Raw genomic sequence first — 26,942 nt, 5'->3', positions numbered from 1 at the left:
ATACATCTGCAACATCAGACCCCAACTTTTATACTCTATGCCCCATCCTATAAAGGCAAGCATGCCATATGCCTTCTTCACCACCTTCTCCACCTGTGACGTCACCTTCAAGGATCTGTGAACTTGCACACCCAGGTCCCTCTGCGTATCTACACCCTTTATGGTTCTGCCATTTATCGTATAGCTCCTCCCTACATTATTTCTACCAAAATGCATCACTTCGCATTTATCAGGATTGAACTCCATCTGCCATTTCTTTGCCCAAATTTCCAGCCTATCTATATCCTTCTGTAGCTTCTGACAATGCTCCTCACTATCTGCAAGTCCTGCCAATTTTGTGTCGTCCGCAAACTTACTCATCACCCCAGTTACACCTTCTTCCAGATCGTTTATATAAATCACAAACAGCAGAGGTCCCAATACAGAGCCCTGCGGAACACCACTAGTCACAGGCCTCCAGCCGGAAAAAGACCCTTCCACTACCACCCTCTGTCTTCTGTGACCAAGCCAGTTCTCCACCCATCTAGTCACCTCCCCCTTTATCCCATGAGATCCAACCTTTTTTCACCAGCCTACCATGAGGGACTTTGTCAAACGCTTTACTAAAGTCCATATATAACCTCAGTGGTTGGTAAACTGATGGAGAAGATCCTGAGGGACAGGATATATGAGCATTTAGAGAGGTTTAGTATGCTCAAGAATACTCAGCATGGCTTTGTCAAGGGCAGAACGTGCCTTACGAGCCTGGTGGAGTTCTTCGAAAATGTGACTAAACACATTGACGAAGGGAAGGCGGTAGATGTGGTTTATATGGATTTTAGCAAGGCGTTCGATAAGGTCCTCCATGCAAGGCTTCTAGAAAAAGTGAGAGGGCATGGGATCCAAGGGGCTGCTGCCCGGTGGATCCAGAACTGGCTTGCCCAAAGGAGGCAGAGAGTGGGTATAGATGGGTCTTTTTCTAAATGGAGGTCGGTCACCAGTGGTGTGCCCCAGGGATCTGTTCTGGGACCCTTGCTGTTTGTCATTTTCATAAATGACCGAGATGAGGAAGTGGAGGGATGGGTTGGTAAGTTTGCCGACGACACGAAGGTTGGTGGGGTTGTGGATAGTCTGGAGGGATGTCAGAAGTTACAGAGGGACATAGATAGGATGCAAGACTGGGCGGAGAAGTGGCAGATGGACTTCAACCCAGATAAATGCGTAGTGGTCCATTTTGGCAGGTCAAATGGGATGAAGGAGTACAATATAAAGGGAAAGACTCTTAGTACTGTAGAGGATCAGAAGGACCTTGGGGTCCGGGTCCATAGGACTCTAAAATCGGCCCCGCAGGTGGAGGTGGTGGTTAAGAAGGTGTATGGTGTGCTGGCCTTTATCAATCGAGGGATTGAGTTTAGGAGTCCGGGGATAATGATGCAGCTATATAAGACCCTCGTCAGACCCCACTTGGAGTACTGTGCTCAGTTCTGGTCGCAGTATACAGCGGGCAACGTCGGGAGCGGGCAGTGGAGTGTGTGGGAAGCAGAGTGTGAGCTATAAGGGCTTTGGCTCACAGGGCTTCGGCGAAGGCGAGGAAGGTTGTTTGTTTTTCTTCTGTTACACCCCCTTTTTTATTTTATCTCCCAAAAACTAAAAAGGACATGGCTGGTATGAGTGGGAGGCCAGTATACTGCATTCGGTGTGGGATGTGGGAGTTCCTGGAGACGACTTGCCTCCCTGAAGTCCATACCTGTGCCAGATGTGTGGAACTGCAACTCCTGAAGAATCGTGTAAGGGAGCTGGAGCTGAGGCTCGATGAACTCAGTTTAGTTAGGGAAAATGAGAGATTAATAGATAAAAGTTATAGTCAGGTAGTGACACCAGGGTCTCGGAAGGAAGACACGTGGGTCACAGTTAGGAGGGGTAATAGTCAGAAGGGTGATGTGCCAGGAAGTACCCCAGTGGCAGTCTCCCATAAAAGAAAGGGATGGGCAACAGATGGGAGAAGGGAAGGGAGTGAACAGTCTGTGGAGGGATCCCCTGTGGTTGTCCCCCTCCAAAATAGGTATATTGTTTTGGATTCTATGGAGGGGGATGACCCTCCAGGGGTAAGCCACGAGGACCAGATCGCCTCCACGGAGACAGGCTCAGGGGTCCGGAAGGGAAAGAAGGGGTTTAGGAGAGCGATAGTTGTGGGGGACGCAATGGTTAGAGGCACAGACAGGCGGTTCTGTGGGAGTGAACGAGAATCCAGGATGGTAGTCTGCCTCCCTGGTGCCGGGGAACTGGATGTCTCCGAGAGGGTAGGAAGCATATTTAAAAAGGAAGGTAGTCAAACGGATGTGATTGTACACATTGGGGGAAATGATGTAGGTAGGAAGAGCAGGGGGGTCATACGAGAGAAATTCAGGGAGTTGGGTGCTAGGCTAAAAAGTAAGGCCTCCAGGGTAGCAATCTCTGGACTGCTCCCGGTGTCTAGTGCAAGTGAGGCTCGGAACAGGGAGATTCTACAGTTGAACGCGTGGCTAAAGGACTGGTGCAAGAGGGAGGGTTTTAAATTCATAGATAACTGGGAAATCTTCAAGTCAGGATGGCAACTGTTCAGAAAGGATGGGTTACACCTCAACTGGAAGGGAGCAAATATCCTGGCTGGGAGTTTTGCTAGAGTGTTTCGGCAGGATTTAAACTAGTGTGGCAGGGGGTGGGGAACAAAACAGTAGGTCAGTAAATACTGAGGCTGGGGTTGAGCTGGGGGCCAGGGCAAGGCTAGCTAAGAAGAGGAGCACTCTGGAGGAGGGTGACCTGAGTGGGCCTGGAGGTCTGGAGTGCATCTGCTTCAATGCGAGGAGCGTAATGGGTAAAACAGACGAACTTAGGGCCTTAATGCTTATGCGGAATTTGGATGCGGTTGCGGTGACGGAAACTTGGTTAAAAGGACAGGACTGGCAGCTGAATATTCTGGGGTATAAGTGTTTTAGGCGAGACAGAGGAGGGGCTAAAAAAGGTGGGGGAGTAGCGATATTAGTTAAGGAGCATATTACCGCGGTGCAGAGGGTAGACAACTTAGATGGGTCATGTACTGAGTCGCTGTGGGTGGAACTCAGAAACAGGAAGGGTGCAGTCACTATGCTGGGGGTGTACTACAGACCACCCAACAGCCCACGGGAAGTGGAGGAAAGGATATGTCAGGAGATTCTGGATAGGTGCAGAAAAAATAGGGTTGTTGTAGTGGGGGACTTTAATTTCCCTGGCACAGACTGGAAAGTGCTTAGAGCTGGGGTTCCGGATGGGGAGGAATTTGTAAAATGCGTACTGGAAGGTTCTTTGGAACAGTATGTAGATAGTCCGACTAGAGAGGGGGCTATACTGGACCTAGTTCTGGGAAATGAGCCCGGTCAGGTGGTCAAAGTTTCGGTAGGGGAACATGTGGCAAATAGTGACCACAATTCTGTTAACTTTAGGATAGTAATGGACAAGGATGAGTGCTGTCCTACGGGCAGGGTGCTAAATTGGGGGAAGGCTAACTATAGCCGGATTAGACAGGAATTAGTGGATGTTGATTGGGAGAGGATGTTCGAGGGTAAGTCCGCGTCTGGCATGTGGGAGTCTTTTAAGGAACTATTGATCAGGCTGCAGGATAGGCATGTGCCTGTAAAAAGGAAAGATAGGAAAGTTAGGATTCGAGAGCCGTGGATAACCAGGGAAATTGAGGATCTGATTAAAATGAAAAGGGAGGCGTACGTTAAGTCCAGGCAACAGAAAACAGATGGAGCTCTGGAGGAATACAGAGAGAGTAGGAAAGAACTCAAACGGGGAGTTAGAAGGGCAAGAAGAGGTCACGAGATGTTCTTGGCAGGCAGGATTAAGGAGAATCCGAAGGCATTCTATTCATACGTAAGGAACAAAAGAGTTGTCAGGGAGAAAATCGGACCTCTCAGGGACAAAGGAGGGGAATTATGCTTAGAACCCAAGGGAGATGAGGGGTTTGGATTATGAGGAGAGGCTGAGGAGATTGGGTTTGTACTCGTTGGAGTTTAGAAGGACGAGGGGGGATCTTATGGAGACTTATAAGATAATGCGGGGGCTGGATAGGGTGGAGGCGGAGAGATTCTTTCCACTTAGTAAGGAAGTTAAAACTAGAGGACACAGCCTCAAAATAAAGGGGGGTCGGTTTAAGACAGAGTTGAGGAGGAACTTCTTCTCCCAGAGGGTGGTGAATCTCTGGAATTCTCTGCCCACTGAGGTGGTGGAGGCTACCTCGCTGAATATGTTTAAAGCGCGGATGGATGGATTCCTGATCGGTAAGGGAATTAAGGGTTATGGGGATCAGGCGGGTAAGTGGTACTGATCCACGTCAGATCAGCCATGATCTTATTGAATGGCGGGGCAGGCTCGAGGGGCTAGATGGCCTACTCCTGCTCCTATTTCTTATGTTCTTATGTTCTTATGAATAGGGGAGATCCTAAATGAATACTTTGCATCGGTATTCACGAAGGAGAGGGGCTTGTTAACCGGGAGTGTCTCGGAGGGAGGTGTTGACCCGTTAGAGAAAATCTCCATTACAAGAGAGGAAGTGTTAGGTTTTTTAGGGAACATTAAAACTGACAAAGCCCCAGGGCCTGATGGCATCTATCCTCTCCTCGACTGCTCAGGGAGACAAGAGGTGAGATTGCTGGGCCTCTGACGGAAATCTTTGTCGCTTCTTTGGACACGGGTGAGGTCCCTGAGGATTGGAGGATAGCGAATGTGGTCCCGTTGTTTAAGAAGGGTAGCAGGGATAACCCAGGAAATTATAGGCCGGTGAGCTTGACGTCCGTGGTAGGGAAGTTGTTGGAGAGGATTCTTAGAGACAGGATGTATGTGCATTTAGAACGGAACAATCTCATTAGTGACAGACAGCATGGTTTTGTAAGAGGGAGGTCGTGCCTTACAAATTTGGTGGAGTTTTTTGAGGAAGTGACAAAAACGGTTGATGAAGGAAGGGCCGTGGATGTCGTCTATATGGATTTCAGTAAGGCATTTGAAAAGTCCCACATGGCAGGTTGGTTAAGAAGGTTAAGGCTCATGGGATACAAGGAGAAGTGGCTAGATGGGTGGAGAACTGGCTTGGCCATAGGAGACAGAGGGTAGTGGTCGAAGGGTCTTTTTCCGGCTGGAGGTCTGTGACCAGTGGTGTTCCGCAGGGCTCTGTACTGGGACCTCTGCTATTTGTGATATATATAAATGATTTGGAAGAAGGTGTAACTGGTGTAATCAGCAAGTTTGCGGATGACACGAAGATGGCTGGAATTGCGGATAGCGAAGAGCATTGTCGGGCAATACAGCAGGATATAGATAGGCTGGAAAATTGGGCGGAGAGGTGGCAGATGGAGTTTAATCTGGATAAATGTGAAGTGATGCACTTTGGAAGAAATAATGTAGGGAGGAGTTATACAATAAATGGCAGAGTCATCAGGAGTATAGAAACACAGAGGGACCTAGGTGTGCAAGTCCACAAATCCTTGAAGGTGGCAACACAGGTGGAGAAGGTGGTGAAGAAGGCATATGGTATGCTTGCCTTTATAGGACGGGGTACAGAGTATAAAAGCTGGAGTCTGATGATGCAGCTGTATAGAACGCTGGTTAGGCCACATTTGGAGTACTGCGTCCAGTTCTGGTCGCCGCACTACCAGAAGGATGTGGAGGCATTGGAGAGAGTGCAGAGAAGGTTTACCAGGATGTTGCCTGGTATGGAGGGTCTTAGCAATGAGGAGAGATTGGGTAGACTGGGGTTGTTCTCCTTGGAAAGACGGAGAATGAGGGGAGATCTAATAGAGGTATACAAGATTATGAAGTGTATAGATAGGGTGAACAGTGGGAAGCTTTTTCCCAGGTCGGAAGTGACGATCACGAGGGGTCACGGGCTCAAGCTGAGAGGGGCGAAGTATAACTCAGACATCAAAGGGACGTTTTTTACACAGAGGGTGGTGGGGGCCTGGAATGCGCTGCCAAGTAGGGTGGTGGAGGCAGGCACGCTGACATCGCTTAAGACTTACCTGGATAGTCACATGAGCAGCCTGGGAATGGAGGGATACAAACGATTGGTCTAGTTGGACCAAGGAGCGGCACAGGCTTGGAGGGCCGAAGGGCCTGTTTCCTGTGCTGTACTGTTCTTTGTGTGATAAGGGATAGGATTTACAAATATTTGGATAGAGAGGGACTTATTAGGGAGAGTCAACATGGCTTTGTGCGTGGTAGGTCATGTTTGACCAATCTATTAGAGTTTTTCAATGAGGTTACCAGGAAAGTGGAAGTAGTGAAGGCGGTGGATGTTGTCTACCTGGATTTCAGCAAGGCCTTTGACAAGGTCTCTCATGGGAGGTTAGTTAGGAAGGTTCAGTCGCTAGGTATACATGGGGAGGTAGTAAATTGGATTAGACACTGGCTCAATGGAAGAAGCCAGGGAATGGTTGTGGAGGATTGCTTCACTGAGTGGAGGCCTGTGACCAGTGGTGTGCCACAGGGATCGGTGTTGGGTCCATTGTTGTTTGTCATCTATATCAATAATCTGGATGATAATGTGGTAAATTGGATCAGCAAGTTTGCTGATGATACAAAGATTGGAGGTGTAGTGGACAGTGAGGAAGGTTTTCAAAGCTTGCAGAGGGATTTGGACCAGCTAGAAAAATGGGCTGAAAAATGGCACACGGAATTTAACGCAGACAAGTGTGTGATATTGCACTTTGGAAGGACAAAAGAAGAATGTACAGGGTAAATGGTAGGACTCTGAAGAGTGCAGTTGGTGGGAGCGTGGAATGAGCTGCCGGATAAAGTGGTAAATGCATTCGGGTTAGGGTTTTAACTTTAAGAAAAACTTGGACGGGTTCATGGATGAGAGGGGTGTGGAGGGATATGGTCCAAGTGCAGGTCAGTGGGACTAGGCAAAAAATGGTTCGGCACAGACAAGAAGGGCCAAAAGGCCAGTTTCTGAGCTGTAGTTTTCTATGGTTCTACGGCGAATAGGAAGGATCTTAAGAAGGAAATTAGGAGAGCCAGAAGGGGTCATGAGAAGGCCTTGGCAGGCAGGATTAAGGAAAACCCCAAGGAATTCTACAAGTTTGTGAAGAGCAAGCGGATAAGACGTGAAAGAATAGGACCTATCAAGTGTGACAGTGGGAAAGTTTGTATGGAAAGTTTATAAAGCACTGGTTAGGCCCCATTTGGAATACTGTGAGCAATTTTGGGCCCCACACCTCAGGAAGGACATACTGGCACTGGAGCGGGTCCAGCGGAGATTCACACGGATGATCCCAGGAATGGTAGGCCTGACATACGATGAACGTCTGAGGATCGTGGGATTATATTCATTGGAGTTTAGGAGGTTGAGGGGAGATCTGATAGAGACTTACAAGATAATGAACGGCTTAGATAGGATGGACGTAGGGAAGTTGTTTCCATTAGCAGGGGAGACTAGGACGCGGGGGCACAGCCTTAGAATAAAAGGGAGTCACTTTAGAACAGAGATGAGGAGAAATTTCTTCAGCCAGAGGGTGGTAGGTCTGTGGAATTCATTGCCACAGAGGGCTGTGGAGGCCGAGACGTTGAGCATCTTCAAGACAGAAATGGATAAATTCTTGATTTCCCGAGGAATTAAGGGCTATGGGGAGAGAGCGGGTAAATGGAGTTGAAATCAACCATGATTGAATGGTGGAGTGGACTCGATGGGCCGAATGGCCTTACTTCCGCTCCTATGTCTTATGGTCTTATGGAACCGGAAGAAATAGCAGAGGTACTTAATGAACACTTTACTTCAGTATTCCCTATGGAAAAGGACCTTGGTGGTTGTAGTGCAGACTTGCAGCAGACTGAAAATCTTGAGCAGGTAGATATTAAGTAAGAGGATGTGTTGGAGCTTTTGAAAAGCATCAAGTTAGATAAGTCGCCGGGACCGGATGAGATGCATCCCAGGCTACTGTGGGAGGTGAGGGAGGAGATTGCTGAGACTCTGGTGATGATCTTTGCATCATCAATGGAGACGGGAGAGGTTCCGGAGGATTGCGGATGTTGTCCCTTTATTCAAGAGAGGGAGTAGAGATAGCCCTGGAAATTATAGACCAGTGAGTCTAACCTCAGTGGTTGTTAAGTTGATGGAGAAGATCCTGAGAGGCAAGATTTATGAACATTTGGAGAGGTATAATATGATTAAGAATAGTCAGCATGGCTTTGTCAAAGGCAGATTATGCCTTATGAGCCTGATTGAATTTTTTGAGGATGTGACTAAACACATTGATGAAGGAAGAGCAGTAGATGTCGCATATCTAGACATCAGCAAGGCATTTGATAAGGTGCCCCATGCAAGGCTTATTGAGAAAGTGAGGGGGTATGGGATCCAAGGGGACATTGCTTTGTGGATCCAGAACTGGCTTGCCCACAGAAGACAAAGAACCATAGAATAGAACCATAGAAAATTACAGCTCAGAAACAGGCCTTTTGGCCCTTCTTGTCTGTGCCGAACCATTTTATGCCTAGTCCCACTGACCTGCACTTGGACCATATCCCTCCACACCCCTCTCATCCATGAACCCGTCCAAGTTTTTCTTAAATGTTATAGAACCATAGGAAATTACAGCTCAGAAACAGGCCTTTTGGCCCTTCTTGTCTGGCCCTTCTTGTCTTGTCAAGTGGTTATAGATGGGTCATATTCTGCATGGAGGTCGTTCACCAGTGGAGTGCCCCAAGGATCTGTTCTGGGACCCTTACTCTTTGTGATTTTTATAAATTACCTGGATGAGGAAGTGGAGGGATGGGTTGGTAAGTTTGCTGATGACACATAAAGGTTGGAGGTGCTGTGGATAGTGTGGAGGGATGTCAGAAGTTGCAGCGAGACATTGATAGGATGCAAGACTGGGCGGAGAAGTGGCAGATGGATTTCAACCCAGATAAGTGTGAGGTGGTTCATTTTGGCAGGTCAAATAGGATGGCAGAATATAATATTAATGGAAGGACTCTTGGCAGTGTGGAAGATCAGAAGGATCTTGGGGTCCGAGTTCATAGTACGCTCAAAGCAGCTGTGCAGGTTGAGGCTGTGGTTAAGAAGGCGTATGATGTACTGGCCTTCATCAATCGAGGAATTGAGTTGAGGAGTCGTGAGATAATGTTGCAGCTATATAGGACCCTGGTCAGACCCCACTTGGAGCACTGTGCTCAGTTCTGGTCGCCTCATTACAAGAAGGATGTGGAAGCCATAGAAAGGGTGCAGAGGAGATTTACAAGGATGTTGCCTGGGTTGGGGGGCATGCCTCATGAGGATAGGTTGAGTGAGCTCGGCCTTTTCTCCTTGGAGAGACGAAGAATGAGGGGTGACCTGATAGAGGTGTATAAGACGTTGAGAGGTATTGATCGCGTGGACAGTCAGAGACTGTTTCCTAGTGCTGAAATGGTTGCCACTAAAGCTCACAGGTTTCAGGTGCTGGGAAGTAGGTACAGAGGAGATGTCAGGGGTAAGTTTTTCACTCACAGGGTGGTGGGTGCGTGGAATGGGCTGCCAGCAACGGTGGTGGAGGCGGATTCGATAGGGTCTTTTAAGAGACTTTTAGATAAGTACATGGAACTTAGTAAGATAGAGGGTTATAGGTAAGCCTAGTAATTGCTAAGGTAGGGACATGTTCGGCACGGCTTTGTGGGCTGAAGGGCCTGTATTGTGCTGTAGTTTTTCTATGTTTCTAAATAACATAAGAACATAAGAACTAGGAGCAGGAGTAGGCCATCTGGCCCCTCGAGCCTGCTCCGCCTTTCAATAAGATCATAGCTGATCTTTTCGTGGACTCAGCTCCACTTACCCATCCGCTCACCATAACCCTTAATTCCTTTACTGTTCAAAAATTTATCTATCCTTGCCTTAAAAACATTCAATGAGGTTGCCTCAACTGCTTCACTGGGCAGGGAATTCCACAGATTCACAACCCTGTGTGTGAAGAAGTTCCTCCTCAACTCAGTCCTAAATCTGCTTCCCCTTATTTTGAGGCTATGCCCCCTAGTTCCAGTTTCACCCGCCAGTGGAAACAACTTCCCTGCTTCTGCTTATCTATTCCCTTCGTAATCTTCTATGTTTCTATAAGATCTCCCGTCATTCTTCTGAATTCCAATAAGTATAGCCCCAGTCTACTCAGTCTCTCCTCATAAGCCAACCCAACATCTGCCACTGCTCTGCCTATCTGACCAACCTATCTATATCTTCCTCTAACCTATGACTATGTTCTTCACTATTAACCACTCTACCAATCTTGGTGTCGTCTGCAAACTTGCTTAACATTCCCTCCACATTATCATCTATATCGTTTATGTATACAACAAACAGTAAGGGTCCCAGTTCTGATCCTTGTGGTATACCGCTGAACACCGGCCTCCAGTCAATCAGCCTTCTACCATGACCCTTTGTGTCCAATTACTGAGCCAGTTTCTGATCCATCTCGCCAAGTTTCCCTGAATTCCATGTGCTTTAACCATCGCAATCAGTCTCCCATGACGGATCTTGTCAAAAGCTTTGCTAAAATCCATATAAACCACATCAACTGAACTTCCCTCATCCACACAATTAGTTACATTTTCAAAAAATTCTAACAAATTAGTTAGGCATGACCTCCCTCTGACAAGCCATGCTGACTATCTCTGATCAAGCCTTGCCTCTCCAATTGGAGATTAATTCTCTCCTTCAGAATTTTGCCCAACTGCTTCCCTACCACTGACACGAGACTCACTGGTCTGTAATTTCCTGATTCACCTCTATCACCCTTCTGGAAAAGTGGAACCACGTTTGCCGTCCTCCAGTCCTCTGGTACTTGCCCCGTGGCCAGAGAGGAATTAAAAATTTGTGTCAGAGACCCTGTAATTTCCTGCCTCACCTCCCACAGCCTGAGATGCAATTCATCTGGGAAAAGGATTTTTCTGTTTTTAAGCCAGTCAGAGCCTCCAATAACTCCCACTTCCATCATCACTAACTGAAGTTCTACCTCCCATTTCCTAATGCTAATCTGACCCATCTAAGTCTACACTTTGGTTCCCATTCCCCTGCCACACAAGTTTCAAACCTAGAGTTTGTTTGTGCATTATATTTATTTATTTATCAGTTAAATTTGTGGAAAAAAATCAGAGGTTTTTTTCAAAACAGGAAGTAGGCCCAGCAGAAGCCTGGCAAAGTTTTGGAGGGTTTAAAAGTAGGCCGCACTTTTGAGCGGGCAGTGGAGTGAGCAGGGGGCAGAGTGAGAGCTGAAGGGCTTTGGCTCAAAACGGGTTTCGGCGAGAACAGGCAGAGGCGAGAGTAGGTTTTTCTTTTTCAGAAAGTTTATTCCTGTTTTTCCCCCAGAGTGAAAAAAAATGCCAGGCAAGATGTTGGAATGCTCCTCTTGCAGGATGTGGGAGATCAGGGAGACCTCCGGTATCCCTGACGACAGCACCTGCAAAAGATGCATTCAGCTGCAGCTGCAAGCAAAGCGTGTTAGGGAACTGGAGAAGGAGCTTGATGACCTCCATCTAATTCGGGAGAATGAGAAGTATATAGACAGTAGCTTTAGGGAGATAGTTACACCTAAGCAGCAGAGCACAGGAAATTGGGTTACTGTGAGAGAAAATGGCAATGTGAAAGGACAGGCAGAGCAGGGTTCCCCTGTGGTCATACCCCTCCACAACAGGTATACTGAATTGGATACTGTTGTGGGAGATGCTTTACCTGGGACAAGCTGCGACAGCCGGAACTCGGATACTGAGTCTGGTTCTACAGCGCAAAAGGGTGGGATGAAGAGGAGAGCAGTAGTGACAGGGGACTCAATGGTCAGAGGTACGGACAGGAGGTTCTGTGGTCGGGACAGAGACTCCCGCATGGTTTGTTGCCTCCCGGGTGCCAAGGTCAGCGATGTCTCTGATCGCGTGCACAGCATTCTCAACTGGGAAGGAGATCAGCCAGATGTCGTGGTACACATCGGTACAAATGACGTAGGAAGAAAGAGTGAGGAGGTCCTAAAGAGTGAGTACAAAGAGCTTGGAAGGAAGTTAAAAAAGCAGGACCCCGAGGGTAGTAATCTCAGGATTGCTACCTGAGCCACATGCCAGTGAGGGCAGGAGTAGGATGCTTGGGTGGATGAACACGTGGCTGAGGAACTGGTGCAGGGGGCAGGGTTTCCAATTCTTGGATCATTGGGACCTCTTCTGGGGCAGGTGGGACCTGTACAAGAGAGACGGGTTACACCTAAACTACAAGGGGACCAATATGCTTGCAGGGAGATTTGCTAGTGTTATTGAGGAGTGTTTAAACTAGATTTGCAGGGGGATGGGAACCAGAGTGCCACAGCAGATAGTGGAGCAGGGGTAAAAAGACAGGTTAGTTCAAGCAAAATCACAAATGGAAGGGTAGAGTGTGGTGGAAATAATCTTTTGAGGTGTGTCTATTTCAATGCCAGGAGTATTGTGGGGAAGGCAGATGAGCTGAAGGCGTGGATAGACACATGGAAATATGACATTATAGCCATTAGTGAAACTTGGCTACAGGAGGGGCAGGACTGGCAGCTCAATGTTCCAGGGTTCCAATGTTTCAGGCGGGATAGAGGCAGAGGGATAAAAGGTGGGGGGGTGGCATTGTTGGTCAGGGAAAATGTTACAGCGGTACTCAGGCAGGATAGATTAGGGAGCTTCTCTACAGAGGCTCTATGGGTGGAGCTGAGAAACATGAAAGGTATGACCACATTAATGGGCTTGTATTATAGACCACCCAATAGTCAGCGAGAATTGGAGGAGCAAATCAGCAGAGAGATAGCTGACAACTGCAAGAAACACAAAGTTGTGATAGTAGGGGATTTTAATTTTCCACATATAGATTGGGACTCGCATACTGTTAAAGGTTTAGATGGGGTAGAGTTTGTAAAATGTGTTCAGGAGAATTTTCTACATCAGTATATAGAGGTGCCAACGAGAGAGGATGCGATATTGGATCTCCTATTGGGAAATGAGTTAGGGCAGGTGGTGGATGTGTGTGTGAGGGAACACTTTGGATCCAGTGATTATAATGCCATTAGTTTCAACCTGATCATGGATAAGGATGGATCTGGTCCTCGGGTTGAAGTTCTGAACTGGAAAAAGGCCAAATTTGATGAAATGAGAAGGGATCTGGGAAGTGTGGATTGGCACAGGCTGTTCTCTGGTAAGGATGTAAATGGAAAGTGGGAGGCCTTCAAAGGAGAAATTTTGAGAGTGCAGAGTTTGTATGTTCCTGTCAGGATTAAAGGCAAAGTAAATAGAAATAAGGAACCTTGGTTCTTGAGGGAGATTGTAACACTGATTAAGAGGAAGAGAGAGTTGTATGAAATGTACAGGCAGCAAGGAACAGATCAGATGCTCGAGGAGTATAAAAAGTGCAAGAAGCTACTTAAGAGGGAAATCAGGAGGGCTAAAAGAAGACATGAGGTTGCTTTGGCAGACAGAGTGAAGGAAAATCCAAAGAGCTTCTATAGGTATGTTAGGAGCAAAAAGATAGTGAGGGATAAAATTGGTCCTCTTGAAGACCAGAGTGGTAGACTGTGTATGGAACCAAAAGAGATGGGGGAGATACTAAATGGTTTTTTTGCAACCGTATTTACTGAGGAAACAGGCATGGAGTCTACGGAAATAGGGCAAACAGGTAGGGAGGTCATGGAACATTTACAGATTAAAGGGGAGGAGGTGCTCGCTGTCTTGAGGCAAATCAGAGTGGATAAATCCCCAGGACCGGACAGGGTATTCCCACAGACCTTGAGGGAAGTTGGTGTTGAACTTGCAGGGGCCCTGGCAGACATATTTAAAATGTCAGTATTCACGGGGGAGGTGCCGGATGATTGGAGGGTGGCTCATGTTGTTCCGTTGTTTAAAAAAGGTTCCAAAAGAAATCTGGGAAATTATAGGCCAGTAAATTTGACGTCGGTGGTGGGCAAGTTATTGGAAGGTGTGATAAGGGATAGGATCTACAAATATTTGGATAGACAGGGACTTATTAGGGAGAGTCAACATGGCTTTGTGCGTGGTAGGTCATGTTTGACCAATCTATTACACATTGCACATTGACTGGCAGACTCAAGTCGGTAAGGGTGGAATGGAGGAAGAGTTCTTAGAATGCTGTCGGGATAGTTTCCTTGAACAGCATGTTACGGAACTGACGAGGGAACGTGCTATTTTGGATCTGGTATTGTGTAACGAGGTAGGTAGAATTAAGGATCTTATTGTGAAGGACCCTCTTGGGTCTAGGGACCACAATATGGTCGAATTTCTGATTCAGATGGAAGAGGAGAAAGTTTGGTCCCAAACCAGTGTCCTCTGTTTGAACAGAGGGAAATATGATAGGATGAGGGATGAATTGGCTAAGGTAGACTGGGAGAGCAGGCTGGCAGGTAGGATAGCTGAGGAACAGTGGAGGATTTTTAAGGAGATCCTTTTCAGTTCTCAGCAAAAATATATTCCAGCAAAAAACAAGGATTGTAAGAAAAGGGAGAACCAGCCGTGGATAACGAAGGAAATAAAGGAGAGTATTAAAATAAAAACAGCTGCGTACAGAGTGGCCAAAAATAGTGGAGAAACAAGGGATTGGGAAAAATTTAAGAAACAACAAAGAGAGACTAAGAAAGCGATAAAGAAAGGAAGGATAGACTATGAAGCTAAGCTAGCAATTAATATAAAAAATGATAGTAAAAGTTTCTATAAATATATAAAAAGGAATAGAGTGGCTGGAGTGAATGTTGGACCCTTGGAGGACGAGAGGGGGGAGTTAATAGTGGGAAATGAGGATATGGCTGAGTCTTTAAATAAGTTTTTTGTGTCGGTCTTCATGGTGGAGGACACAAATAGTTTGCCAAATATTAACGATAGAGGGTTGGCAGCAGGAGAAATACTTAATACAATTAATAGAACATAGAACAGTACAGCACAGAACAGGCCCTTCGGCCCACGATGTTGTGCCGACCTTCATCTGAAACCAAGATCAAGCTATCCCACTCCCTACCATCCTGGTGTGCTCCATGTGCCTATCCAATAACCGCTTAAATGTTCCTAAAGTGTCTGACTCCACTATCACTGCAGGCAGTCCATTCCACACCCCAACCACTCTCTGCGTGAAGAACCTACCTCTGATATCCTTCCTATATCTCCCACCATGAACCCTATAGTTATGCCCCCTCGTAATAGCTCCATCCACCCGAGGAAATAGTCTTTGAACGTTCACTCGATCTATCCCCTTCATCATTTTATAAACCTCTATTAAGTCTCCCCTCAATCTCCTCCGCTCCAGAGAGAACAGCCCCAGCTCCCTCAACCTTTCCTCATAAGACCGACACTCCAAACCAGGCAGCATCCTGGTAAATCTCCTCTGTACTCTTTCCAGCGCTTCCACATCCTTCTTATAGTGAGGTGACCAGAACTGCACGCAATATTCCAAATGCGGTCTCACCAAGGTCCTGTACAGTTGCAGCATAACCCCATGGCTCTTAAACTCCAACCCCCTGTTAATAAAAGCTAACACACTATATGCCTTCTTCACAGCTCTATCCACTTGAGTGGCAACCTTTAGAGATCTGTGGATATGGACCCCAAGATCTCTCTGTTCCTCCACAGTCTTCAGGACCCTACCTTTGACCCTGTAATCCACATTTAAATTCGTCCTACCAAAATGAATCACCTCACATTTATCAGGGTTAAACTCCATTTGCCAATTTTCAGCCCAGCTTTGCATCCTATCTATGTCTCTTTGCAGCCTACAACACCCCTCCACCTCATCCACTACTCCACCAATCTTGGTGTCATCAGCAAATTTACTGATCCACCCTTCAGCCCCCTCCTCTAAGTCATTAATAAAAATCACAAAGAGCAGAGGACCAAGCACCGATCCCTGCGGCACTCCGCTAGCAACCTGCCTCCAGTCCGAAAATTTTCCATCCACCACCACCCTCTGTCTTCGATCAGACAGCCAGTTACCTATCCAATCGGCCAACTTTCCCTCTATCCCACACCTCCTTACTTTCATCATAAGCCGACCATGGGGGACCTTATCAAACGCCTTACTAAAATCCATGTATATGACATCAACCGCCCTACCTTCATCAACACACCTAGTTACCTCCTCAAAAAATTCTATCAAATTTGTGAGGCACGATTTGCCCTTCACAAATCCGTGCTGACTATCCCGGATTAATCCGCATCTTTCTAAATGGTTGTAAATCCCATCCCTAAGAATTAATGTTACCAGAGAGGCAGTGCTGGGTAGACTAATGGGACTGAAGGTGGACAAGTCCCCGGGTCCGGATGGAATGCATCCCAGGGTATTGAAAGAAATGTCAGAGGTAATAGTGGATGCGTTAGTGATTATTTATCAAAACTCGTTGCATTCTGGGGTAGTGCCGGTTGATTGGAAAACGGCTAATGTTACGCCGCTGTTTAAAAAAGGAAGGAGACAAAAGGCGGGTAACTATAGGCCGGTCAGCTTAACGTCTGTAGTAGGGAAAATGCTGGAATCCATTATTAAAGAGGAGATAGCAGGGCATCTGGATAGAAATGGTTCGATCAATCAGACGCAGCATGGATTCATGAGGGGAAAGTCGTGCTTGACGAACATGTTGGATTTTTATGAAGATGTGACTAGGGCGGTTGATGGAGGAGAACCGGTGGATGCGGTGTTTTTGGATTTCCAAAAGGCGTTTGATAAGGTGCCCCATAAAAGGCTGCTGAAGAAGATTAGGGCACACGGAGTTGGGGGTAGTGTGTTAAAGTGGATTGGGGACTGGCTATCCGACAGGAAGCAAAGAGTCGGAATAAATGGGTGTTTTTCCGGTTGGAGGAAGGTAACGAGTGGCGTGCCGCAGGGATCGGTACTCGGGCCGCAACTGTTTACCATTTATATAGATGATCTGGAGGAGGGGACGGAGTGTAGGGTAACGAAGTTTGCAGACGACACAAAGATAAGTGGAAAAGTGAATCGTGTGGAGGACGGAGAAGATCTGCAGAGAGATTTGGACAGGCTGAGTGAGTGGGCGAGGATATGGCAAATGGAGTATAACGTTGATAAATGCGAGGTTATACACTTTGGAGGAAATAATAACAAATGGGATTACTATCTCAATGGAAACAAATTAAAACATGCTACCGTGCAAAGGGACCTGGGGGTCCTTGTGCATGAGACGCAAAAGCCCAGTCTGCAGGTACAACAGGTGATCAAGAAGGCAAATGGGATGTTGGCCTATATCGCGAGGGGGATAGAATATAAAAGCAGGGATGTCTTGATGCACCTGTACAGGGCATTGGTGAGGCCGCAGCTGGAATACTGTGTGCAGTATTGGTCCCCTTATATGAGGAAGGGTATATTGGCATTGGAGGGAGTGCAGAGAAGGTTCACCAGGTTGATACCGGAGATGAGGGGTTTGGATTATGAGGAGAGGCTGAGGAGATTGGGTTTGTACTCGTTGGAGTTTAGAAGGATGAGGGGGGATCTTATGGAGACTTATAAGATAATGCGGGGGCTGGATAGGGTGGAGGCGGAGAGATTCTTTCCACTTAGTAAGGAAGTTAAAACTAGAGGACACAGCCTCAAAATAAAGGGGGGTCGGTTTAAGACAGAGTTGAGGAGGAACTTCTTCTCCCAGAGGGTGGTGAATCTCTGGAATTCTCTGCCCACTGAGGTGGTGGAGGCTACCTCGCTGAATATGTTTAAAGCGCGGATGGATGGATTCCTGATCGGTAAGGGAATTAAGGGTTATGGGGATCAGGCGGGTAAGTGGTACTGATCCACGTCAGATCAGCCATGATCTTATTGAATGGCGGGGCAGGCTCGAGGGGCTAGATGGCCTACTCCTGCTCCTATTTCTTATGTTCTTATTAGAGTTTTTCGAGGAGGTTACCAGGAAAGTGGATGAAGGGAAGGCGGTGGATGTTGTCTACCTGGATTTCAGCAAGGCCTTTGACAAGGTCCCTCATGGGAGGTTAGTTAGGAACGTTCAGTCGCTAGGTATACATGGTGAGGTAGTAAATTGGATTAGACACTGCCTCAATGGAAGAAGCCAGAGAGTGGTTGTGGAGGATTGCTTCTCTGAGTGGAGGCCTGTGACTAGTGGTGTGCTGCAGGGATCGGTGTTGGGTCCATTGTTGTTTGTCATCTATATCAATGATCTGGATGATAATGTGGTAAATTGGATCAGCAAGTTTGCTGATGATACAAAGATTGGAGGTGTAGTGGGCAGTGAGGAAGGTTTTCAAAGCTTGCAGAGGGATTTGGACCAAGTAGAAAAATGGGCTGAAAAATGGCAAATGGAATTTAACGCAGACAAGTGTGAGATATTGCACGTTGGAAGGACAAACCCAAGTAGAACGTACAGGGTAAATGGTAGGACTCTGAAGAGTGCAGTTGAACAGAGGGATCTGGGAGTACAGGTACAGAATTCCCTAAAAGTGACGTCACAGGTGGATAGGGTCGTAAAGAGTGCCTTTGGTACATTGGCCTTTATAAATCGGAGTATCGAGTATAAAAGTTGGAGTGTTATGATAAGGTTATATAAGGCATTGGTGAGGCTGAATTTGGAGTATTGTGTACAGTTTTGGTCACCTAGTTACAGGAAGGATGTAAATAAGATTGAAAGAGTGCAGAGAAGGTTCACAAGGATGTTGCCGGGACTTGAGAAGCTGAGTTACAGAGAGAGATTGAATAGGTTGGGACCTTATTCCCTGGAGCGTAGAAGATTGAGGGGAGATTTGATAGAGGTGTATAAGATTTTGATGGGTATAGATAAATCTATCTATTTTCCGCTGAGGCGAGGGGAGAAAAAAACCAGAGGGCATGGGTTAAGGGTGAAAGGAGAAAAGTTTAAAGGGAATATTAGCGGGGGCTTCTTCACGCAGAGAGTGGTGGGAGTGTGGAATGAGCTGCCGGATAAAGTGGTAAATGCTTTTAACATTTAAGAAAAACTTGGACGGGTTCATGGATGAGAGGGTTAGGGAGTGATATGGTCCAAGTGCAGGTCAGTGGGACTCGGCAAAAAATGGTTCGGCACAGACAAGAAGGGCCAAAAGGTCTGTTTCTGAGCTGCAATTTTCTATGGTTCTAAACCTCCCCAAAAGAACTAGCAAAAGCCCCCATGAGGATATAGGTCCCAGCTCTGCCCAGGTGCAACCCATCCAGTTTTTACAGGCTCCACCTTCCCCAGAATTACTCCCAATGCCTCAAGGGTCTAAACCCCTCCCTGGTATACTATTTCTCCCACCATGCCAAACCGTGGCTTACAAGGGAAATTAAAGATAGCATCAGATTCAAGGAAGAAGCCTACAAATTAGCAAGAGAAAGCAATAGGCCTGAGGATTTGGAGCAATTTAAAATTCAGCGAAGGAGGACCATGGGATTGATTAACGAAGGAAAAAATAAAGTATGAAAGTCAGGTCCCTCATGGCAGGCTGGTGCAAAAGGTTAAATCTCACAGGATAAAAGGTGAGCCAGCTGGATGGGTGGAGAACTGGCTTAGCCATAGAAAGACGTTTAACAACACCAGGTTAAAGTCCAACAGGTTTATTTGGTCGCAAAAGAAATTGGTAGCTTTTGCTACCAAATAAACCTGTTGGACTTTAACCTGGTGTTGTTAAACTTCTTACTGTGTTTACCCCAGTCCAACGCCGGCATCTCCACATCATGATTAGCCATAGAAGACAGAGGGTAACAGTGGAGGGGTCTTTTTCCGGTTGGAGGTCTGTGACTAGTGGTGTTCTGCAGGGCTCTGTACTGGGACCTCTGCTGTTTGTGATATATATACATGATTTGGAGGAAGATGTAGCTGGTGTGATCAGTAAGTTTGCGGACGACACAAGGATTGCTGGAGTCGCGGATAGTGATGAACATTGTCAAGAGAATACAGCAGGATATAGATAGGCTGGAACATTGGGCGGAGAAATGGCAGATGGAATTTAATCCAGATAAATGTGAAGTGATGCATTTTGGTAGATCTAATGTAAGGGGGAGCTCTACAATAAATGGCAGGACCATCAGGAGTATGGACACACAGAGGGACCTGGGTGTACAAGTCCACAGATCCTTAAAGGTGGCAGCACAGATGGAGAGGGTGGTCAAGAAGGCATATGGCATGCTTGCCTTTATTGGACGGGGCATAGAATATAAAAGTTGGCATATGTTGTTGCAGCTGTATAGAACGTTGGTTAGGCCACATTTGGAATACTGCGTCCAGTTCTGGTCGCCACACTACCAGAAGGACGTGGAGGCTTTGGAGAGAGTGCAGAAAAGGTTTACCAGGATGTTGCCTGGTATGGAGGGTCTTCGCTATGAGGAGAGATTGGGGTTGTTCTCCATGGAAAGACGGAGGATGAGGGGTGACCTAATAGAGGTGTATAAAATTATGAAGGGCATAGATCGGGTGAACAGTGGGAAGCTTTTTCCCAGGTCGGAGGTGACGAACACAAGGGGTCACGGGTTCAAGGTGAGGGGGGCAAGGTTCAACACAGATGTCAGGGGGACGAATTTTACACAGAGGGTCGTGGGGGCCTGGAATGCACTGCCAAGCAAGGTGATTGAGGCGGACACGCTGGGATCGTTTAAGACTTATCTAGATAGCCACATGAACAGACTGGGAATAGAGGGATACAAACGCATGGTCTAGTTGGGCACATGAGCGGCGCAGGCTTGAAGGGCCGAAGGGCCTGTTCCTGTGCTGTATTGTTCTTTGTAAGCTAGCAGGGAACATAAAAACTGACTGCAAACGTTTCTATAGGTACGTGAAAAGAAAAAGATTGACAAAAACGAATGTAGGCCCCTTGCAGTCAGAAACAGGAGAATTCATAACGAGGAATAAAGGAATAGCTGAGAAATTAAATTTGTACTTTGCTTCAGTCTTCACAAAGGAAGACGTATAATGTGCTAGAAATGCCGAGAGAAACATGTTTTAGTGAGGAGCTGAAGGAAATCAGCATTAGTAGAGAAATGGTTTTGGGGAAATTGATGGGATTGAAAGAGAATAAATCTCCAGGTCCTGATAATCTTCATCCCAGAGTACTTAAGGAAGTGGCGCTGGACCTAGTAGATCCATTGGTGGTTATTTTCCAAAATTCTTTGGACCCTGGAATAGTTCCTACAGATTGGAGGGTAGCTGATGTAAGCCCGCTATTCAAACAGGGAGGTAGAGAGAAAACAGGGAACTATAGACTAGTGAGCCTGACATCGGTACTGGGGAAGTTGCTCGAGTCTATTATCAAGGATTTCATAACTTAGCATTTGGACGGTAATGGTATAATCAGACAGAGTCAGCATGGATTTACAAAAGGGAAATCATGCTTGACGGATCTATTAAAATTCTTTGAGGATGCAACGAGTCGAATTGACTGAGGAGAACAAGTGGATGTGGTTTATTTAGACTTTCAGAAGGCTTTCGACAAGGACTCACATAACACACTACTCTGTAAAGTTAAAGCACATGGGATTACAGGTAATGTCGAGATGCATAGGAAGCTGGTTAGCAGATAGGAAGCAGAGAGTTGACATAAATGGGTCTTTTTCTGATTAGCCGTCAGTAACTAATGGGGTTCAGCTTGGATCTGTGCTAGGACACAAACTGTTCACATTATATATTAATGATTTGGAAGATGGAATTGAACGTATTATCTCCAAACTTGCAGATGATACAAAGTTGGGTGGGAGAGTGAGCTGTGAGGAGGATGCAGAGATGCTTCAGTGTGATTTGGACACACTGAGTTTGTGGGTATCTGCATAGCAAGTGTAGCATAATGTGGGATAAATGTGAGGTTATCCACTTTGGTCGCAATAATAGCACAACAGATTATTGCTTGGTGGATACTGAACGAGACCTTGGAGTCCTTGTGCATCAGTCACTGAAAGTAAGCGTGTAGGTATAGCAGGCAGTAAAGAAGGCAAATGGTATGTTGGCCTTCATAGCGAGAGGATTTGAGTATAGGAATAGGATGTTTTGCTGCAATTGTAGATGGCATTGGTGAGGCCACACCTGGAGTATTGTTGCAGTTTTGGTGTCCTTATCTGAGGAAGGATGTCCTTGCTAAAGAGGGAGTATAGCAAAAGTTTACCAGGCTGATTCCTGGGGTGGCAGGTCATATGAGGAGAGACTAAGTCGGTTAGGATTATATTCACTGGAGTTTAGAAGAGCGAGAGCGAACAGAGAAACTTATAAAATTCTAACAGGGTTAGACAGGGTAGATTTAGAAAGAATGTCCCCAATGGTGGGGCAGTCCAGAACTAGGGGTCACAGTTTGAGGATAAAGGGTAAACCTTTTAGAACTGAGATGAGGAGAAGTTTCTTCAACCAGAGGGTGGTGAATGTGTGGAATTCACTGCCTCAGAAAGTAGCTGAGGCCAAAACATTGTGAGATGAGATACAGCTCTTGGGACTAAAGAGATCAAAGGATATGGGGGGGGGGGGGGGGGGGGCGCAAGGGAGGAAATCAAGATATGGAATTTGATGATGAGCCATGATCAGAATGAATGGCGGGGCAAGCTCGAAGGGCCAAATGGCCTCCTCCTACCTCTAGTTTCGATGTTTCTATCTGATCTCTCCTCTTATTCCTGCTCTCACTAGTGCGGCTCTGGGAGCAATCCTGAGATGACTACATTTGAGGTTCTGAATTTTAATTTATCTCCTAGAGTCATACAGGTTTACAGCATGGAAACAGGCCCTTCGGCCTAACTTGTCCATGCTGCCTATTTTTTTAAAAACCCCTAAGCTAATCCCAATTGCCCGCATTTGGCCCATATCCCTCTATACCCATTGTACCCATGTAATTATCTAAATGCTTTTGAAAAGATAAAATTATACCCGCCTCTACTACTGCCTCTGGCAGCTTGTTCCAGACACTCACCACCCTGTGTGTGAAAAAATTGCCCCCTTGACACTTTTGTATCTCTCCCCTCTCACCTTAAACCTATGCCCTCTCGTTTTAGACTCCCCTACCTTTGGGAAAAGATATTGACTACCTACCTTGTCTATGCCCCTCATTATTTTATAGACCTCGATAAGGTCACCCCTTAGCCTCCGACGCTCCAGAGAGAAAAGTCCCATGCTATTCAGCCTCTCCTTATAACTCAATCCACCAAGTCCCTGTAGCATCCCAGTAAATCTTTTCTGCACTCTTTCTAGTTTAATAATATCCTTTCGATAATAGGGTGACCAGAATTGCACACACTATTCCAAGTGCGGCCTTACCAATGTCTTGTACAACCTCAACAAGACGTCCCAACTCCTGTATTCAATGTTCTGACCGATGAAACCATGCATGCCGAATGCCTTCTTCATCACTCTATCCACCTGCGATTCCAATTTCAAGGAGCTATGAACATGTTCCCCCAGATCTCTTTGTTCTGTAATGCTCCCCAGCGCCCTACCATTAACTGAGTAAGTCCTGCCCTGGTTCAATCTACCAAAATGCATCACCTCGCATTTGTCTAAATTAAACTCCATCTGCCATTCGTCAGCCCACTGGCCCAATTGATCAAGATCCTGTTGCAATTGGAGATAACTTTCTTCACTGTCCACTATGTGCTCGGGGTCCCAAAGGCTATCTTCCTATATTCAGCTTTCAGGACATCATCCTTTTGTTTACCTATGTTCTTGGTATTTATATGTACTGCGACCACTGGCTGTTCACCCTCCCTCTCCAGGGCGACATGGTGACACAGTGGTTAGCACTGCTGTCTCACAGCGCCAGGGACCCGGGTTCAATTCTGGCCTTGGGTGACTGTGTGGAGTTTGCACATCCTTCTCGTGTCTGTGTGGGTTTCCTCCAGGCGTTCCGGTTTCCTCCCTCAGTTCAAAGATGTGTGGGTTAGGTTGATGAGAAACATAGAAAAACTACAGCACAAAACAGGCCCTTCGGCCCCACAAGTTGTGCTGAACATATCCCTACCTTTTAGGCCTACCTATAACCCTCCATCCTATTATGTTCCATGTACTCATTCAGGAGTCTCTTAAAAGACCCTATTGAGTTTGCCTCCACCACCACTGACAGCAGCCAATTCCACTCGCCCACCACCCTGTGTGTGAAAAACTTCCCCCTAACATTTCCCCTGTACCTACCCCCCAGCACCCTAAACCTGTGTCCTCTCGTAGCAGCCATTTCCACCCTGGGAAAAAGCCTCTGAGAGTCCACCCGATCTATGCCTCTCAACATCTTATATACCTCTATTAGGTCTCCTCTCATCCTACATCTCTCCAAGGAGAAAAGACCGCGCTCCCTCAGCCTGTCCTCATAAGGCATGCCACTCAATCCAGGCAACATCCTCGTAAATCTCCTCTGCACCCTTTCAATCTTTTCCACATCCTTCCTGTAATGAGGCGACCAGAACTGAGCACAGTACTCCAAGTGGGGTCTGACGAGGGTCTTATATAGCTGCATCATTATCCCCGGACTCCTAAACTCAATCCCTCGATTGATAAAGGCCAACACACCATACGCCTTCCTAACCACCTCCTCCACCTGCGGGGCCAATTTTAGAGTCCTATGGACCCGGACCCCAAGGTCCTTCTGATCCTCTACAGTACTAGGAGTCTTTCCCTTTATATTGTACTCCTTCATCCCATTTGACCTGCCAAAATGGACCACTACGCATTTATCTGGGTTGAAGTCTATCTGCCACTTCTCCGCCCAGTCTTGCATTCTATCTATGTCCCTCTGTAACTTCTGACATCCCTCCAGACTATCCACAACCCCAGCAACCTTCGTGTCGTCGGCAAACGTACCAACCCATCCCTCCACTTCCTCATCCAGCTCATTTATGAAAATGACAAACAGCAAGGGTCCTAGAACAGATCCTTGGGGCATACCACTGGTGACCGACCTCCATTTAGAAAAAGACCCATCTATACCCACTCTCTGCCTCCTTTGGGCAAGCCAGTTCTGGATCCACAGGGCAGCAGCCCCTTGGATCCCATGCCCTCTCACTTTTTCTAGAAGCCTTGCATGGGGGACCTTATCGAACGCCTTGCTAAAATCCATATAAACCACATCTACCGCTTTCCCTTCGTCAATGTGTTTAGTCACATTTTCGAAGAACTCCACCAGGCTCGTAAGGCACGATCTGCCTTTGACAAAGCCATGCTGAGTATTCTTGAGCAAACTAAACCTCTCTAAATGCTCATAAATCTTGTCCCTCAGGATCTTCTCCATCAGCTTACCAACCACTGAGGTTAAACTCACCGGTCGGTAATTACCTGGGCTATCCCTATTCCCCTTCTTGAAAATAGGAACCACATCCACAATCCTCCGGCACCTCTCCCGTCTCCATCGGCGACGCAAAGATCATCGCCAGAGGCTCTGCAATCTCTTCCCTCGCCTCCCTTGGTGTCAGGAGGATTAGCAGGGTAAATACATGGGGTTAGGGGGATAGAGCCTTGATAGAATTGTGGTCGGTGCAGACTCGATGGGCCAAATGACCTTCTTCTGCACTGTAGGAATTCTATGATTCTAAAGTCCAGAAGCCGCTGAGTGACATCCCAGACCCTGGCACCGGGGAGCCAACATACCAAAGAACAAAAGAACAAAGAAAATTACAGCACAGGAACAGGCACTTCGGCCCTCCAAGCCTGCACCGACCATGGTGCCTGACTTAACTAAAGCCCCCTATGCTTCCGGGGACCATATCCCCCTATTCCCATCTCATTCATGTACTTGTCAAGACACCCCTTAAAAGTCACTACCGTATCCACTTCCACTACGAGTTCCAGGCACCCACCACTCTCTGTGTAAAAAATCTGCCTCATACATCTCTTTTAAAACGTGCCCCTTGCACCTTAAACCTATGCCCCCTAGTAATTGACTCTTACTAATCAATCCAGTTACATTTTCCTCCAAATCATTTATATATATTACAAACAGCAAAGGTCCCAGCACTGATCACTGAGGAACACCACTTGTCACAGCCCTCCATTCAGAAACGCACCCTGCCACTGCTACCCTCTGTCTTCTTTGACCGAGCCAGTTTTGTATCCACCTTGCCAGCTCACCTCTGATCCCATGCAACTTCACCTTCTGCACCAGTCTGCCACGAGGGACCTTGTCAAAGGCCTTACAGAAGTCCATGTAGACAACATCCACTGCCCTACCCTCATCAATCATCTTCGTCACTTCCTCAAAAAACTCAATCAAGTTCGTGAGACACGACCTCCCCTTCACAAAACCATGTTGCCTCTCACTAATACGTCCACTTATTTCCAAGTGGGAATAAATCCTGTCTCGAATAATCCTCTCCAATAATTTCCGTACCACTGATGTAAGGCTCACCGGCCTGTAATTACCTGGAATATTCTTGCTACCCTTCTTAAACAAAGGAACAATGTTGGCTATTCTCCAATCCTCTGGGACCTCCCCTGTAAGAAGTTTAACAACACCAGGTTAAAGTCCAACAGGTTTATTTGGTAGCAAAAGCCACACAAGCTTTCGGAGCTGCAAGCCCCTTCTTCAGGTGAGTGGGAATTCTGTTCACAAAATTCTGTGAACAGAATTCCCACTCACCTGAAGAAGGGGCTTGCAGCTCCGAAAGCTTGTGTGGCTTTTGCTACCAAATAAACCTGTTGGACTTTAACCTGGTGTTGTTAAACTTCTTACTGTGTTTACCCCAGTCCAACGCCGGCATCTCCACATCATGACCTCCCCTGTAGCCAGTGTGGATACAAAGATTTCTCTCAAGGCCCCAGCAATTTCCTGTCTTGCCTCTCAGTATTCTGAGGTATATCCCATCAGGCCCTCCTGGATTCCATCTGCAGCCACAGAAGTGCCTGTTTGTACCCTTTACTGTTTTATACCCTACCACCACAGCCCTGCTGCTCATTTTCCTCCCCTTCTGTGCAGCAGAGTCACCCACTGTACCATGAACTTGGCTGTTGTTGCTTTCCCGAGAGTCATTCCCCCAACTGTATTCACAGTGATATGTCTGTTTGAGAGGGGAATGACCACAGGGACTCCGCACTTCCTTT

The 26,942-nt window shown here is 46.8% G+C and overlaps 1 protein-coding gene across 1 annotated transcript in view; it reads right to left on the bottom strand.

The window, feature by feature from the left end:
• wdr70 (WD repeat domain 70) overlaps window positions 1-26,942 on the bottom strand; it is a 176,051-nt gene that overhangs the window by 33,620 nt on the left and 115,489 nt on the right. The gene's annotated exons all lie outside the window — the stretch shown is intronic.

Source organism: Mustelus asterias, chromosome 6, assembly GCF_964213995.1.
Source record: "Mustelus asterias chromosome 6, sMusAst1.hap1.1, whole genome shotgun sequence".
Lineage (NCBI taxonomy): Eukaryota > Metazoa > Chordata > Chondrichthyes > Carcharhiniformes > Triakidae > Mustelus > Mustelus asterias.
The sequence above is the reverse complement of the archived record's forward strand: the minus strand, read 5'-3'. Positions and strand labels throughout refer to the sequence as shown.